General features: G+C 46.1%; 1 protein-coding gene and 1 long non-coding RNA gene across 4 annotated transcripts in view; one reads left to right on the top strand and one right to left on the bottom strand.

Moving 5' to 3' along the window:
* The window catches only part of CDH9 (cadherin 9), a 148,984-nt gene that overhangs the window by 117,968 nt on the left and 16,883 nt on the right, over positions 1-14,133 (bottom strand). The window lies entirely within an intron of this gene.
* LOC309348249 lies at positions 9,354-10,768 on the top strand. Of its 2 annotated transcripts, XR_014159308.1 has the most exons (4): positions 9,354-9,745; positions 9,928-10,054; positions 10,245-10,352; positions 10,395-10,768. It is a non-coding gene; the product is annotated as an uncharacterized lncRNA (long non-coding RNA). The 2 variants fall into 2 exon arrangements; XR_014159309.1 differs by lacking the exon at positions 10,395-10,768 and having other exon boundaries at positions 10,245-10,359.

The raw sequence follows: 14,133 nt of genomic DNA, 5'->3' as shown, positions 1-14,133 counted from the left end.
TTGTGGTTCCTGCCTTATATATATATTTGTTTGTTACATTTTTTTTATATTTGCAATAATAAAAATAAAAAAGCACATAAAGTTGCAAAAGAGATGCAAAAGATAAAATCAGTTCAAATCAAGCATAAAACCACAAAAGCTTTGCAAGGGGTTCGGGCTCCGCTACCTTCCAAAACTCAAGGATATTGAATTGAGAATTCCCTTACAGTGCTTCTAAAATCCCATGGGTGGGTGGTGCAAAAACAGAAAGCAGCAATGATGTTGGGGTGGTAGGGCCTTTGCTAGTTTTAACCACCCCCACCCCGGGCAATAAAAAAGCACCTTAGCAGCTTGGTGCTATAAATATAATTTATTTATTTTTGGGGGGGGGGAGAGCAGTTTTAGCAGTTTGTTTTCAGGTTTATAGCCTAAAAAGACCACAACATGAGGCAAGCAGAAGAAACTGAAAGGGCAAATGCCTAATTTCCTCACCCTCTGGAGCAACCTTCAAGCTGAGTGGCAGAGAATCTTAAATAGGCCTGGGGAACATGGGACCTCTACCTCCTTCGAGAATTGGCAATTGGTAATGCTGGCTAGGGGCTGAGGGTCGACTCTGGAGATTCACCGTCCCTACTCTCCCTTAGTTTAATGTTTCTTGTTTGCAGGTTAACTTTTTTCTTCCTGTTTAGCGGGTGCTGCTGCGGTCTTTGACTGGTTGCTGCTGAAGGTCTGGGAAGAAATTTTCCTGCATTGGCAGGTTTTGTCTTCCCCATAGCAGTTCATCACAACTTTGGCGGTTATGGCTTTGAGTGGAATCCTTTAGTCTTTTCTTCCCTATGTGTGTGTGTGGGGGGGGGAGGCGCAGGCGCATGAAGTGGTGACTCACACCCCTGCGGCGGCGATTCCAGGGTCCCCCTCTTAAAGGGGTTATATATATGGGTGTCACTGGCCATACACTGAAAGGTCGTCAGTGAACTACCCTGGGTGTGAGGATATGGGCTTGGCTGCCTGCTACACTTACATCTCGCAGAGCACCCCCCATATCCCATTTACCCTGATGAGCCCCAGTTCCCCCAGCTGGGGGGCTGGGAGGGATACATGCCCAAGGCCTAAGCCAAGGTCTTCCTACATTCGGAAGTTTAAATAAAGTTGTGGCCAAATTTTAAATCCATAACACGTGTCAGAGCCTTTATTGCTTTCTTGTGATCCCTGGGGGCTGGGGCTGTCACACCTGGTCACGCAATGTTCCAGAATGATGCTAGATTTGAGACCTTATGGAAATTGCAAAATGGTGGCCTATATTGAGGACTCTCCTTCCTTGGAGGTTTTTAAGCAGAGGTTGGATGGCCCTCCATCATGGATGATTTAGCTGAGATTCCTGCATTTCAGGGAGTTGGACTAGATGATCCTTGGGATCCCTTCCAACTCTACAAATCTATGATTCCCTGACTCACTGCAATGGGGAAGGCTGGGAAAGATCCTTGTGTTTCAAAATCCTGGAAAACCCAAACATGCAAAAGCTTTCACAGGTACAGGAGTCTTCTCAGCTGAACCATGCAGTGAGCTACAGGGATGGGAGTTGAGTTATTCTACTCGGGCATGCTCCCCACTCCTCACAGGCTTAAATAAGTCCTACTCACAATGCCCAAAAAAGGTTTCTTGCAGCAGCAGGAAAGAAAGGACTGCTGTGCCACTGCTAATTACAAGCCTCTCTGGAAGAAACTGTTGGAGAAATGCTCTCCCTGGAGAAATTAGAGGAAATGTTTTCCCCAATTTCTCTGGCCACAAATAAGGTAGAGAATTTAGAGGCACCATTTGCACACAGTTCTTGGTGGGATGCATATGTGGGGACTGCGCATGTGATCAAAATTATTTATTATTTCATAACAGGTAGATAGTTAAGAGCTTAGGCGGCTTCAGCGGCAGGCGACTGGCACCCCCCAGAATTCGGCGCCCGGGTGCCCCGCACCCCTTGCACCCCCGGGTAAAGATGGCCCTGACTGTATAGCCGCAAGTAAGGGCCTCCTTGCAGGTAGTATTTGGAATGAGTAATGCCAAAACTGTCTCTCATTGTGTTGTTTTTGGACTTTGTTTTTCCTGGAATTTGCTATGGCTTCTTCTTGTGATGTATTTTGATGTTTTCCAACATCAGAAGACTTGGAGCAAACGACCAGGTTTTTGGCATCCAATATGAGAGCTGGACTCTCAAAAGTGCTGAGCAGTGAGTGTTGTTTTAATTGAATCACCTTTGCTCGCATTTACAGAACAGTTCAGTTGGCTGGTAAATAGGAGCAGCACTGTTTTATTTATGCTTATGACACCTTTGAAAACCAGTCCTTAGGCATTCATGGAACACCAGGTGGGCTTATTAGAAAGATTCCCATTGAGTTCACAGCATCTAATGCAGATCAGTCATTTTCAGTTTTTCTTCTTTTCTTTGCCTTAATTTACTCCCTCAGCATATATTTTTAATGTGCCGTTTAAGAAAAGCATGTTTGTGCAGGATACCATTATTGCTTAACATATTCCTTACGGATTATAAACTCCTGCAGGCTACGCAGAACAGATCAGTACGGGTATCAGCTAACTTTGGTTTATTGTACCATTCTGAATTGTTCAGCATGCTGCAGTAAATAGGCTCTTTTGTGGGGATCTAAAGTGTGGAACATCTTCCAAACAGATTCTGGTAGTAGAGTTCCAAAGTTGTTGTCAGAATCTGACCAAGCCAAGTGAGAGAGAGAGAGAGAGAGAGAGAGAGAGAGAGAGAGAGAGGAATTGCAGAAGAAGCAAGCCTACTGATCCAATTTATCCTTCATTATCAACATCAAGTCAGACCCTGAAAATCATCCTCAGGAGTAGTGGCTGTTATTGTTGTGTGGAAAAAGTGGGACAATCCATATATGCTGCTCTTAGCCCCTTGGATTAGGTTTTTATTATTATTATTATTATTATTATTATTATTATTATTATTTTGTCCCCCAGCCACTCTGGGCTGGGGGACAAAATAATTTAATGTCACACATTAAAAACTTCCCTGAACGTATGATCCATGCTATTTTTCTAGAAAAAGATGTGCCAGAACTCACCATAAACCCTTGTTCTTTTATAATGGCAATGGCAAACAACTGAGATGTTGGTTCCAGCTGAATTCCAGCTGAAGAAAAGCCCTGCATGTGCTGCTGCTGCTGGTGGTTTTGTGTTGACTCTGAAGTCAAATGCCCCCTTTCCAAAGAGGGTGAAGCTGGCAATTCAGAGTGGGAGAGGGAATGGCCCTCACAACACCAAACCAACAGGGATAAGAGTTTGTGGGGTGAGTACCCCTCTGGCTCAAGAACATAATGTTCTCCCACATTTGACACCCAGGACAGTTCCCCTCCTCCTTCAGAGCTAACAACCACTAAAAACTGGCTGCGCCCTTCTAAATGCAGTAGTAACTCTTAGTGGAGGTGAAGCTTGCTGCCATTTAAGGCTCAGTTTAAAGATAGCTGCTGTAGCAACATCAGACTTCTATTTTCATGTCTCCAGGATGTTCTCTATATAGTGGTGACCAACATAGCCGTGCTCCCAGTTCTCACAACAGAACGTGTTTTGCTGCACTGAATCAGCTATCTCAAGCTCACCATTTCATTTCTCACAGTGACCAACCAGCTAGCTCTCAGTAAAGATCAGGTTTGTTTGTTTGTTTGTTTGTTTGTTTGTTTGAGTAACAATGTTCAAGAAAGCAAAATGCTGCAAAATGCAATTACTCCAGCTTCTAATCCATGGTGACAGTCTCCATTTTAGGCCGTCCCATTGGTTCCTCCCTCCCCCAACACTGATTTTGTGATAGCAGCAACCAATTCCACACTTGTCTGGGATGCACTGATTATGTCCTGCTTTGCTGCCAGCTACACTCACTTTGCTGGAGTCTTAGATCTAATCTTTATTAGCTTTCTGCATCAGTGGTGTACATATATCCACACCCTTTACAGACTGATTGATTATGAAAGAATTTGTTCCTCCCCTTCTCCCCATTTGCAAATGGGCCTTGTCATGTTTAGTGTCAAGATCAATGCAGCCATAGAGTTTTTTGTGCTACGGATGTGGAATGCAAGAACCCAGTGCGAATATTAATGGTTAGCAGGCATGCCAAGTGGCGGGGGCTTAAGAGTCTTCACACACACACCCCCATATTTTTCAATGGGGGGCTGGGCACCCCCCAAATCCTGGGGCCCCGCTCTGCCTCCTTCTTCCCTCCCAATGTGACAAGGGGAGGAGGAGGCCCTCCGTGTTTCCCATTCCCCACCCAGTGCACGAGCGACAGCATCATGGCCGCAGGACACCTGCACACCCTGGCCTGGTGCATGAACACTTGTGCACTTGGTGGGGGACGGGACGCATCATGTGACATGTAATGTGACACATCACATGATGCACCCGCAATGTGGGGGGCATGTCGGCACCATTGATGGCTAGACTGATATTGACAGTAGATGGAGCTAAAAGAGTATTGATGTGTATATCTTTATCAAACGCTGATGTTTAATTCACCATGTTTTCCATGTGTGTTCCAGTGAATGAAACATGATACTCTTCTGCCATTCTTTAAGCACATTTTTTTCTCCGGCTTAATTTTGGAGCGGCTTTTCTCCAGATTCCTTTGCTACATGCTAAGAAATTTTATCAGAGGGAATAGCCACCCCTCATTGTTATGTAAAATATTATAACCTTATCGTTCATGTCCTGTGTCAAAAACACTATCCAAAGAAACTATCACTAGCCCTATCAACAGATGGGCATCATGTTTACTGAAGGAAATATAGACAAACAGTGAGAGTTACCACAACAATACTGAAACAAGTGTTGTACAGGTATGTCAGTACCCATTAATTCCTTGAAACTCTTCCTGTATACATTTTTGCAGATAAAGATAACTGAGCCCATTCACTGGAAAAGAAATGAAAATATGAGCATCACTTTTAAACAAAATGCAGACAGTGCATGTGGCTTTTAAACATACTTCTATTACCATTGTTTGGCAGGCAAAATTATATGGCAAGGTAGTAACTCTGTGGACAACAGACTGGATCAGGCCTACCAAGCTTTTTCAGGTGATCTGTGAAGCCCTGAGCCAATTTGGTACTTTCCAAAGGCACCTCTTCCTGACCTTGCAAAAGCTCCTTTTCTTCTTGTGCATTGCCATTGCTAGTTCAGAGGTGCCCAGGAAGAGAAAGGAGCACAAGGTCAGGAAGTGGCACCTTTGGAAGTTATAGGTAAAAGGTAAAGGTAAAGGACCCCTGAACTGTTATGTCCAGTCAACGGTGACTATGGGGTTACAACACCCATCTCACTTCAGGCCGAGGGAACCGGTGTTTGTCCACAGACAGCTCTCCAGGTCATGTGGCCAGCATGACTAAACTGCTTCTGGCGCAACAGGACACCATGCCAATTGCCAGAGCGCAAGGAAGCGCCATTTACCTCTGCGCTGTAGTAGTACCTATTTATCTACTTGCACTGGTGTGCTTTCGAACTGCTAGGTTGGCAGAAGCTGGGCCAGAGCAACGGGAGTTCAACCTGTCACATGGATTTGAACCGTCAACCTTCCAGTCAGCAAGCCTGAGAGGCTCAGTGGTTTAGACCACAGCATTATGCACTCCACCTTTGGGAGGTATATGCATCACACTACAGTATGAGTGAATACAAGTGTATAACTGCATGCATGCATTTGATTGATTGATTGATTCAGTTTATATCCCGCCATTTCTCCTGACTTAGGAACATACTTGTGTGAGAGAGAGCGAAAGAGAAAGTTGTGTGGCTGCATGCTTGACGAGTGTATAAACTGTTTGTGTAGGTTAGTGTGCTGTATATGTGGTGCAGCCGTTAAGCTAAAAAATACTAGCCACCCTGGTATATGGGATGTTTTGTAGATATCACTCTGTGTGTGTGTGTGTGTGTGTGGAGAGAGAGAGAGAGAGAGAGAGAGAGAGAGAGAGAGAGAGAGAATCACAGTTCTTGTAGTTTCAAAGAATCATAGAATATTAGAGTTGGAAGGGAAGGGATTCCTAGAGTCATCTAGTCCAGCCCCCTGCAATGAATGCTATCCTTAAGCTGAGTGATGCCATCTTTCAAAGGCACATCAAAATGTGAGTAAATATGAACATCGTGCTCAGGGTGTAACGCCAGCCTTCTCTGCCATTAAGTGATAGGTGTATTGATTGAAAAGAATAATAAGGATGGCCCATTATAGGATACTTACCGGAAAGAATCCCTCATTTCATCGATTGTTGCTAAGATGTGCACATTTCTTATGCCGTCACAACGAGCATTTCCAATGTGTGCGCTTTGCTACAATCTCTTTTGAAATTCAGGATTCCTTTTACTGCCTGCTAAGTGCCCAGGCTGACTAGCATGAAATTTAATTTGTGCTAATCAACTTGAGGTGAGGGGAGCAGAAAATTAATGGGTCTCATTTTATGTTACATTTTTACAGCAACCTCTCCCCAATTATTTCCCTTAATAAAACAGAATATGTTTTGTATTGGAGCCTTTCTATACTTCACAAACCCATAATTTAAACACTAATTGTGCGGTGGAGGAGAAAGCCACGTAGCTGCTGCACTTCCCAGTGATAGCTCTGAGAGAAGTGCTCTGTTTCCTAAGTCGGCTGCAAGCGCATTTATAGCATTGTTTACCTCATAAAACTGTAGGTGTTTACTGGTGGGAGGGAACATCCTCAAATGCTCCTGGTTCCTGCTTTTTTTAATAATAATAAAAACACCATAAAGAATCCTACTAGATGAAACCAAAACTGCCTCTGGCTCATCACTACATCGCAAGCAGCTAGCAGTTCAATACCTTTGGGAAACTAGCAAGCAGAACATGGAAGCAAAAATCTTTTTTCTGTTGCTTGTCTCCTCCTGCATCTGATATTCAAATGTATATTACCACTGAACAGGGAGGTGCATTCAACTACGAAAACTAAAACCTATTACTATATCCCTTCTAAAAGAAATATTTTTTTTTAGAGAGATGGATTAGAAACTATAGTGGTACCTCGGGCTACATATGTTTCAGGTTACATACACTTCAGGTTACACACTCCGCTAACCCAGAAATAGTGCTTCAGGTTAATAACTTTGCTTCAGGATAAGAACAGAAATTGGGCTCTGGTGGCGCGGCAGCAGCAGGAGGCCCCATTAGCTAAAGTGGTGCTTCAGGTTAAGAACAGTTTCAGGTTAAGAACGGACCTCCGGAATGAATTAAGTACTTAACCTGAGGTACCACTTCCAGTAGCACCTTAAAGACCAACTGAGTTAGTTCTAGATATGAGCTTTCGTGTGCATGCACACTTCTTCAGATACACATTCACTTAAGAGTTTATTATCTGTGTATCTGAAGAAGTGTGCATGCACACGAAAGCTCATACCTAGAACTAACTCAGTTGGTCTTTAAGGTGCTACTGGAAGGAATTTTTTTATTTTGTTTTGACCATGGCAGACCAACACGGCTACCTATCTGTAACTGAGGTACCACTGTATCTGAGTTAGTCACCATGGCATGCCCTCCAAAAATTTTCTGACGGAAATAAGGACGTCCTATCCAGTTGCGTACCTGGGGGGTGGCACTTACCTTGGGGGCAGCATGCCAGATCCCAAGGTGATGCCCAAGTCCAGGTGCCCCAGAACATGGCATGTCGTTCCCCCAAAGTAGCACAACCTGGGGCTGTGCTTACAGGGCACTGAGCTGCTGCGTCATCCCCAGCTGCCAGAGGGCAGCTGAAAAGGATGCAGCTGGCACTCGCTGGCCCTACAATCTGAGCTGGGCCCGCAGCACACCTGATCTACTGTTTCTCTCCCTGCCCCCTGTGTGCACCTGTCCCAGGTGCCCAAGCGGCTAGCTACGCCACGGGTCCTAACATACCCTCCAACATTTCTCTGGTGAACATTGGGATGTCCTAAGGAAAAGCTGAAATAGTTAATTGAAGTGGAATACAAAAAGGGAGGCGTGAGGAAGTCAATGAAACAAGTGAATGAAAGTTAAGATTGAAAATATTGGAAAGCGTGTTCTCATTAAAAGAGAGCACGTGTTGCGGTTGGGGCCAGCAAAAGCATTCCTAGTTGCTAGCCAGGCTGTGGCAAGGGAATTGAATGGATTGGTGGTTGTTGTTACTAGGGTAAATTTGATGTTGCCAATTAAGGGGTGGGATCAGAGGTTATTTATACTGGGTCCACAGAATGTTCCTTTCTCTTTCGCTGTGGACACCGGATCACATGGAGCACTTGGACTGTCTGGAGGACAGTGATGCAATCTTCTCATTGTCTGGTTACATTCATTTATTTCCCCCTTCTTTTAAACCTCTTTAGTCCCTTAAATAATTTAATTCCCCCCTTTTCCTGTTCGATTTCCCACCCCACCCCTTACCCTGCCCTATGGGAAGATTCTCCCTGTATCTGTGGCTTGCCTTTCCCAATAGGGAGAGGGCCCCTGGTAGGGGCTTTCTTTCGCAAAAAGGTTTCCCCCATTTCTCCTGTTGTAAATTGCGGGGCTAGTCAGGGCTGTTCCCAGCTTAGCTGGAATCATTTTCGTTTATAGCACCCCCAAAGGTTGCCTTTATTTGAGTGTGTGCAGCGCTGTTGGCCAAATATTAATCTAGCCTTGGGCAGGAGCACTATTTTGAGTTCTTTTAATATTGCTAGGAGACTAAGATTCTCAAGAGCAGAGCCAGGGAGGCCTATTTGGCCTGCACATTACTTCCAGGCCTAAGTCTGCTACAGGTAGCAGTTAATTGTTAAGTCTCTGACCTCTCTATAAGAATGTACCTGCTTGCAGGCTCAGTTGCTCCTAATGTATATCTGAGGCAGACAGAGGGCCCCAGAGGCTCCCTGTGCCTCCAATGACTATGAGCACTCTGTATATGCTCTTGAACTATGCTGTTTCTGAACAAGTTTATTTTCGTTGAGTTTGTTTTGCCCTGATAGTGGCGACTGCCATTTTAGAGACGTGGCTTAGTGGCTAAAGTGTAGGACTAGGACCTGGGAGACAGGGTTCATATCCCCCTCTTAGCCATTGTTATCACAAAACAAAACAAACTGCTCCTTTTGGGCTATTCTGTAGTTCGGCCCATTTGTGGTAAAAGAACTTTGGGCTTCTTGAAGGGGTGCTTCCCTCTAAAAGGGCAAGCAGGGGTACCTGGACAGGCTGTGGGCTACCTCAACTCTGCTATTTCACTGGAGACATTTATGCCTGGCCTAGCAGGTGATCCTAGGGCTTTGCCCTAGAATTCGATGGCCTGGAAGCGTTTCCGGCCTGAATAGTGTCCCCATGTGGTCCATGAAGCATTGGTTTCACCGGTTCCCTACATGGTTTAGTTTTTGCAGACTATGACAGGACCTCTACAGGGGTCAGGGTGAGGCTGTCCTGCGTCTTTAGGGATCATCCTGGATAGCTCAGCTGGTCAGTGCATAGTGCCGGTAATGCCTAGGTTGCAGGATTGGTCCCTATATGGGACAGCTGCATGCTCCCCCATTGCTCTACCTGGACACTTAGGCCCAGTGTCGAGGGCCTTTTGGTGGTTCCCTCACTGCGAGGGATGTAACAGGCGCCACGTTTGCAATATGCAAGCGGGAGAAAGCACCTTTGCGTGCCCGCATTGCAGTTTGCTCTGTGCATTGCAGGGCACAGCGCTGCACGGGCTGCATTTGCATTGCATTGCGTGAGGGATTTGCATTTGCATTGCACAGAGGTGTGCATTGCACGGAGGGTGTGTGTGCATTGCACAGAGTGTGTTGTTGCATTGCACGGAGTGTGTGGGTGTGGGCACATTGCACGGAGTGTGTAGTTGCATTGCACCAAGTGTGTGAGCATTGCACGGAGTATGTAGTTGCATTGAACGGAGGGTATGTGCAGCGCACAGAGTGTGTAGTAGCATTGCGCGGAGCTTGTTGTTGCATTGCGCGGAGTGTGTAGTTGCATTGCATGGAGTGTGTGTGTGCATTGCACGGAGGGTGTAGTTGCATTGCACAGAGTGTGTTTTTTGCATGGCACAGTGTGTAGTTGCATTGCACGGAGTGTGTAGTTGCATTGCACGGAGGGTGTAGTTGCATTGCACGGAGTGTAGCTGCATTGCATGGAGGGTGTAGTTGCATTGCACAGAGGGTGTTTTTTGCATGGCACAGAGTGTGTAGTTGCATTGCACGGAGGGTGTAGTTGCATTGCACGGAGTGTAGCTGCATTGCATGGAGGGTAGTTTCATCGCTTGAAGTGTGTTTTTGCATTGCACGGAGTGCGTTTTGCATTGCACGGAGTGTGTAGTTGCATTGCACGGAGTGTGTAGTTGCATTGCACGGAGTGTGTAGTTGCATTGCATGGAGTGTAGCTGCATTGCATGGAGGGTAGTTTAATTGCTTTGAAGTGTGTTTTTGCATTGCACTGAGTGCGTTTTTGCATTGCACGGAGTGTGTAGTTGCATTGCACGGAGTGTGTGGTTGCATTGCATGGAGTGTAGCTGCATTCCATGGAGCGTAGTTGCATTGCACAGAGTGCATTTTTGCATTGCACGGAGTGTGTAGTTGTGTTGCACGGAGTGTAGTTGCATTGCATGGAGTGTGTGTGTGCTGCATGGAGTGTGTTTTTTGCATTACACAGAGTGTGTGTCTGAAAAGGAAGCTGGCTCGGCGGCAGCTTTGTCAGAACTTCTTTAGGGGTTCTGGCCAGCATCGGCCCTGTAAATTTACGTATTATGATGGCAGCACAAGATGCCCCCTGCCCAAGCGGGGGCTGGAAGCTGGCAAGCAATACCTCAATACCTTTTGCCATATTCCCATTTTATTCGGGGATCCAGATGAATATTGTTGCAAAAACATACCACTTGCCTATGGAGTAGCTGTCTGCCTTGAAGGAATTTATTTTGTAATACTTCCTCTGTAGCAAGTGATGCTTCATCAGATCCGATCTTGCTGGGTCACTTAATTAATCTTGCATGCAGAGTGGTTGCCCCAGGCCGCCCTTCCCTTCCCACTAGGCCAGGTTGCCTGCGGCCTGAGGTCCCCTTGCCTTTCTCATGCAATGGTTGCAATCCCAAATGTATGCAATAGTAGTTGGCCATGGCAGGATACCTGGAACTTGCACAGGGATTTTCAGGTTCATGCTGATGCTGCTGGATCCTTGCCCTTTGGTTTTATTTATTTATTTATTTATTTATTTATTTTTATTATTTATTTATTTATTTATTTATTTATTTATTTATTTATTTATTTCAGGAGCTGCTGGTGTGCAAAGCCATGGCCTCAAGCCCGGTGTGGTGAGGCAATCATGTGACCTAACTTTTCTTGAGTTTTTCCCCATTGTAGTAGCAGTTCACATGTGGCCCTAGGAGTTCAGTGAACATCGGATCTGCTTTTGGTCTGATAACCAGGCAGTGGTGAGCGTCTTGGCAAAACGGTCCTCACGCTTTAGCTGAGTCTCCGCCCCTCCGCTCATGCTTTTGAGCTGCGCCGCTTAAGGTTCAATGTTGTGCTTTCTGCTCCTGATTACGGGATCCTCTAATGATGTCGCTGACACTCTATCCCATTTTCAGATGGAGCGCTTCAGACACTCAGCTACTGCCAGACTTTTCCAGACCACCTGTGGCATTTTGACAACAATTAGTAATTACAGAGAGCAGCAGCTTCCATTTCCCCTTCTGCTTTTAGCTCTTATGGGAAGGCCTGGATGGATTTCTTAGCCTTAAGCTGGCAGTCCTTGGCCATTCAGATGAACTGGCCCCCATCCTCTGAGCAGATCCTGCAGTATTTGGTCCACCTGCTGCAGATTGGGTGTGCTGTTATAACTATAAGAATTCAGTCCGCTGCAATGTCTGTTATACTGAAGCTTTATTTTTCAGAGACCCTTGTATAAAGTTTGTTGTGTGCAGGGCCTTGGAAGGTTGGAATAGGCTCCAACCTCATAGGACAGTGGGCAGGAAGTCGGTCAATTTACCTATGCAGTATCTGCAACAAGTTAAAACTTATCTGCTGGTAAAAGATCAAGGCGAGACTCCTTTCAGTATTCCATTGCTTTTTGGTGCACTGAGGGTTGGGGAAATGGTTGTTGTAGCTAGCACGGGGCTGAGAGTCTGGAGGCTTATTGCTTCAGGACTTTTCCTTATCTGCTTTGGAGCTTGTCATTAGAGTTGGGAACTCTAAAACAGACTTAGTGGGCAGGAGAGCCACAATCTGGCTTCCTGTCACAGGTAAGGAGGGCCCTTGCCCAGTTATGGATACCAGAAATATTTGGCTTTTCATTCCCCTGGGGGCAGGCCCGCTCCTAGTGCGTGAAAATGGGTTCCTGTTAGCCAGGCGTCAATGTGCTTACGTTGTGCACCAGTTATTACGGCCTGTGGCTTGCCTACCACTGAACACGCCTCATTCCTTCCGAATAGGGCTGCTGCAAAGGCTGCACACTGGGGGCCTGTCAGTAGACAGGATTGTGAAGTCATTGAATGTCTGATGCTGAGAAGGGTTATATCAGGAAGCGTCACAATGATGTCTGTGCTGATGCTTGTCTGTTATTTCCTTTTTTCATAGGAGCAGCTGTGCACATTTGGGCCACAGCATTGTACGCTGGGCTGGCAAGCGCGCTGACGAGTCTGGACTGGGCGCCATCTCAGTCTCCCTGCCCATGTGAACATATACTGGATGTCCAGATGGGGAATGCTTTGGGAGGAGATCCTTCCTTTGGCGGTCGAGTGTGACCTGTGCTGGTCCTCCCGCAGTGCTGGTGGTACAGCTGGACAAGAATGATTTGCCGTCTTCCTCCAGCATAAGTTTGCATTCCTGCATGCAAGAGGGCTTGGTTCGAGTTGATGGCAGCTCTCCCTGGACTCAAAATAATTAAAGGCATTGGTTCAAGGTGATCTGGAGGGGGGGTTGGAGCACCTGTCCCCTCCAACCGCTAGATGCGGTTGCTTTGGAATTCATTGCTCCCCCACAATGTTTGCTTGTACTGATGATATGGTGGGGCCCAGTCGTCAGTGCTGCCCTGCTGAGGTCAGGTGCAGCTAGTCGGGAACCAATGCCTAGACAAACTACCATCGAAGAGGCCGGAAAGCATTTTAATTCTTGCCACTCATGCAACGGCGCGTACTCCTGGCAGGCCCTCCTGCGGCAATAGTCCCACCTTCGGCGATTGTGGTGCAGCTTGGGGAAAACGATATGGTTTCCTTTGATTGCTATACGCTGCGTACTGCCATGTTACAGGACCTAAGGGAGCTGGCAGCTATGGTGCCTGCAACAAAATTGATTTGGTCACAGTTGCTTCAGCGCCGCGTTTGGCGCGGTAGTCCTTGCCCAGCGTCCACTGAGAAAGTTAGGAAGCGGATTAATTCCGCGGTGGGCAAGTTGGTGGTGAGCTTGGGCGGATTGGTGATTCCTCACCCTCGTATTTCCTTTAAGGAGGAGGTGTTATACAGGGCTGATGGGGTTCATCTTTCTATGTTTGGGAATGATATATGGTTGGATGCAGTGGTGTCCAAGTTGAGAGTGTGGTTTGCTTTGTGAATGGTGGCGGCGAGCGTAAGGGCTCTGGTGGCGGTTAGGCATTGGTTAAATTGGTTGGTGGAGGGGTATGGATTGGCTGTGCCTACCCCTCCAATGCTGCTGCGGAATGGGAATTCCGTTAAAGGAATTCTGGGGCTTACCATCCCCTTGTCCAAACCCCTGGAATTGGGTGCGGGCCGTGTAAGACCCCAAGGCGCACGCAGGGAGGAACTGAAGGGTCTGTGTCGCAGCCCCAGTTGCCCTGCCTGTTCCTCCACACTGACTTACGCTGGAATCCGGGAGTCAGTGCTATCCCCAAAGCGGGGGGGGATAGCTAGTCATAACCAATGCCTAAGCAACCATTCACAATCTTGTATGATAATAAAGTTGTGGCCAAAATTATGCCAAAAACCTTAAACAAAAATTATGTGTGATGTGTGAGTTATTTGGGGAAGGGATGTTTTGGGGACCTCAGCACGCAAGTGTTTTTAATTGTTTTTGTTCTACTTTATTAATTCAATGTGTTATGTAGTGTTTTTGTTTTTTTATTTTATTATATTGTTATGTTTAATTTTCATTTTTTCTTTTTGTATTTTCTAAACTCTTAATGAATATTATTTTTTTAAAAAAGGAAAAGCTGGGATATTTGGGGATCAAA

Source organism: Podarcis erhardii (assembly GCF_964252035.2).
Source record: "Podarcis erhardii genome assembly, chromosome: 8".
Taxonomy (NCBI): Eukaryota; Metazoa; Chordata; class Lepidosauria; order Squamata; family Lacertidae; genus Podarcis; species Podarcis erhardii.
The sequence above is the reverse complement of the archived record's forward strand: the minus strand, read 5'-3'. Positions and strand labels throughout refer to the sequence as shown.